Here is a 4,173-nt window from a genome sequence, read left to right on the forward strand (position 1 = left end):
ATAAAAAATAAAGTCCAGCTGTGGTGCAATTGTGCCTTATCATGGATGAAAATTGCAGCCCCACACACCAACAGTTGGAATGGAGGCTGGAGAAAGCTGATGAAATTTCAGAGCTAAGGCATGAGATAACATCTCTGCTGAGGCCACAAGACTCAAAAAGAAGTATACCTTGCCAGCAGGAAAATTGCCGGCTTTCCAAACACTAAGTTATCTGTTGAGCCACTCGTTGGGGAGCCTCTGTGCTGGTGTAAGAGTGCCTTGCCCCTCCTTTAGAAGCCATGCCTGCAGAGCTCCTCCTCCTCCCATGCTTTCTACCATAACTCCTACCTGCCTCACTGATTAGAACTAATAAGAGCAATCGTCATTCTGATTCTCGGCCCTTTGTTCTACCAAAAGCAACTGGCCATCCCAGGACCCCTTAAAACTACAGAGCTCTCCTTGTCTTTCTTTAGCCATGTGTTACATTGTTGGGTGGGAGACTGAATCCTCTATGGGGAGTCTGGTAATTACACGTTTTTCCAAATCATTGTACATTTCAACACCAAGAGTGAAAGCCAACATAAACTATGGAACCTGGGTGATAGTGGTATCAATGTAGGTTCATTAATTGTAGTAATGTAATAGCGGTATGAAATGTTGCTTGTGCAACAGATTGCGAATGTGCATTGGTGCATTTAGGAGCTCTGCACTTTCCATTTAATTCGGCTATACCTAACATTGCTCTAAAATAGTATGCTAAAATAGCTGTTCAACCAGGCATGGTGGTACATGCTGGTAATCTCATCATTTGGGGGGTGAGATAGGAGATTAGATTCACCATGAGTTTGAGGCCAGCCTGCACTACATTAGCAAGTTCAAGGCAAGACTGAACTACACAGTGAGACCTTGACTCAATAAATAAATAAATGACATGAAATAGTTGCTCTACATCATCAGGCATTAGGGAAATGTAAGATAAAACCAGAATGAGAACCCACTACATGCTACAATGGTTAAAATGAAAAAGATTGTACATACCAAGAGCTAGTAGCAATATGAAAACATTGGAATTCATACTCGTTGTGGGAATGGAAATGGCATAGCTTATCTGAAAATAAAGTTTATCTAGCAATAATCTAGCAATCTAGCTATTTCATTTGCTGGCTTACACGCCAGTCATCTCTGGACACACCCAGAAGTGTGCTTTTGTAATCTCCCACACAGGTATCTCAATTCAGTCAAACTGACAGTCAAGCTTACCATCACAGATATCCACATAAAGGAAATGTATATGAAGTTTGTAACAGCTTTATTACTAAAGGTCAAAAATGGAAACAATTCAAACATCCATCAACACATGAATAAGTAAACAAATTTCAGTATATCCCCCATGGAAATAGTACTTATCAATGGAAATGAACTAATGTTTCAACATGGATGAATCTCAAAATATTTATATGGAGTGAAAAAGTCAGATATGTACATTTCCATTTAAATACTACTTTACAAAACAACAACAAAACAAATACTACTTTACAACGTAGGTATCCAACCTTCTGGCTTAGCTGGCCAGGTAAAAGTTGTTAAGAGCAGGTGTTCTGAACCATATATAAAACTCTGTAATTAATGTGTCTAAGCAATAAAACTTCCTTTATTTTTGAATTTTTTATTATTGCATTTAAAAAAAGAGGCCACCAGGGATGGTGGTGCACACCTGTGATCCCAGGACTCTGGGAGGAGAAGATTGCAAGTGCAAGCCCAGCACGGGCAACTGAGTGACCAGTAACTCTGTCTCAAAATATAAAATGTAAAAAGGCTAGACGTGTGGCTCAGTGTGACTGCCTTGGGCTCAATCCTCAATTGCATGCATGTGTGCACGCGTGTGGTATGTGTGTGTGTGTGTGTGTGTGTGTTTATGTGTGTGTAGTAATCTCTGCCAGTAGGATTCACAAATCTCAGTTCCTGCTCTGTTGCCCTTATCAGCACTCCCACCACAGCAAATTTACCTTTTTTCTGGGCCCAATGTCACAGGTTTAAAATTCCTCCTTCCTCCCACTATTGTGTCATTGTGGCTGGAGGCAAGGGTGGGGACAGGGTGGAGACTGCCCAGAGCGGTGCCTCCTTGCTGGCAGGCCTCCAGACACCCACATGCATGCCCCAATACTCCAGGATGCTGATCCCTCCTCCATGTATGTCCATGGGGCAATACCCTGCCCCCCATTACTGCGTACACTTTCCCCAAGACCCTGGGGTTGGCATGAGGTGTAGGGCCTCCTGAGTGGAGCTCAGGTTGGGCTGGGCATCAGAGCAGCCACGCCTTTCCTTAAACTGTGGTGCACTAAGTGGGTGCGCAGAGCACATAGTGGGCCTTCATTCTCTCCCCAACATCCTGGTGATGGGCCCAGCGTAAGTGAATTCAGTCTTCTCTGAAAACACTACAATTGTACACAGCTCTTGTGAACCTACGTGTTAAACTGGCACCTGTTTAGATCCCCTGGGTGATGCCTTGTCCTAGAGTCTGCAGCAAGAATAACTCCAAAGCCAGGACTTGGATAAATCAATTGATGTTAATTGGAACTCAGAGGAGGCCGGATCATTTTCAGGAGATTATCAAGGAGAGTCTTCAGTGTGCTTGCTGTTCTCTTAAACATGCTGGTTTAAACTTGAATGTGGTGCAAGACTGTAGTAGTGGCATTTAGGAGGCTGAGGCAGAAGGATTGGGGGTTGGAGGACAGCTGGACTTCATAACACGATCTTGTCTCCAAAACAAGTGACTTAAAATAATATTTACTTTCCCCCTAATTCTGCGGTCTTGAAAGAGATTTGGTGGGATGAACACCTTTACGTTCCACCCAACTTTAGTAGGCCGGCTCAAGGGCTGTGTGTGGGGGCAGCTGAAGGCTTCCCTGGGCCTGGGGTGCTTGTGGCCTTGGCGGGCTGTTGGCCTTATCACCCGCACATGTCCTCCTCCGCAGCCTGAGCTGCCTTATGGAAGGCTGGGATGCAGCCCAAGGTGCAGACAAACATAAGGTCCTAAGCAGCGGGTCCTGCTCAGTGGTCATCCACCACCACCGTAAGGTCGCTCCTCCTGTGCCATCAGAGCGCCAACTTGCAGCACCCCATCACATGATGGTCCACCACCATCTTGCAGCCTCTCCTTCGATATATAGTAACGATAAATAAGACTTTTTTTTAATGTTTTTCAAATTCTTTTTTTTTTTTTTAAATGTTGCAGGTCTCACTACACAGCTTGGACTCATGGTGATCCTCCTGCCTTCAGCCTCCCCAGCACTGGGGTTACAGGTGTGTGCCATCACCCCCAGAGTTGGTGGCAGGTTCAGTCTGCCCTGGGGGTGGGCTTGTCATGTCATGTAGTGCCCAGGCTCGAACCGTGATCTCCGTGCTTGCCTAAGCCTGCTATTTCACTGGCCTGTTTTTCAAATTCTTATAAGAGATCTCTATTAACTGACATACTAAAGTTCTGACTAGTCTTTTTATAATTACAAATTTAAAAATATTATTATAATCTAATTTGCTAAAAAATATATTTGAGTGTACTCTGATTTTATAAAGATGTTTGTGTGTTCTGTGTATTTATGTGTTTGTATGTCATTCGTGAACAGCTGTTCCTCTTTTTATTTGAACTTTGGAATATAGACTTTGAGGCATGCTTTCTCCTGGGCTACCAGCTGGTCTAAGTGATATCAAAATTTGTTTAAGATAATTAATCAGAATTCATTAAAATGGGGAGAGATTATTGGACAGGACTCCAGTGGGTGGATAAAGGGGTGTCCCCCAAACTTTACTCATTAATTAGGAGCCCCCAATAATCTCTATAGCCTCTTGAAAGACACCTCCAATAATTTGGTCATTGGTAGAAAGATAAGATTTTTCTCTTAAAGGATGCTTTTATTTTGGCGGAACTGGGGATTGAACTCAGGTTCTTGCACTTGCTGGGCAAGCACTTATTCTACTGAGCCATCTCCCTGGCCCCAAGGATGCTTTTGATATTAAATGTATTCATCCTTCCAAATGTACAGTATTCTACCATGTAAAGTTTCTTGAACATATGCCTTTCTCTTATGTACCAGATATTTAGAAATAAAAGGTTCATATCAAGCCAATATGAGGTCATCAGTCACATGATAATTTTCTAACAACAACAGCAACAAATATATATATATATATATATGT

The sequence above is a fragment of the Octodon degus genome, unplaced genomic scaffold, assembly GCF_000260255.1.
Source record: "Octodon degus isolate 3935 unplaced genomic scaffold, OctDeg1.0 scaffold00007, whole genome shotgun sequence".
In the NCBI taxonomy this organism is placed as follows: Eukaryota; Metazoa; Chordata; class Mammalia; order Rodentia; family Octodontidae; genus Octodon; species Octodon degus.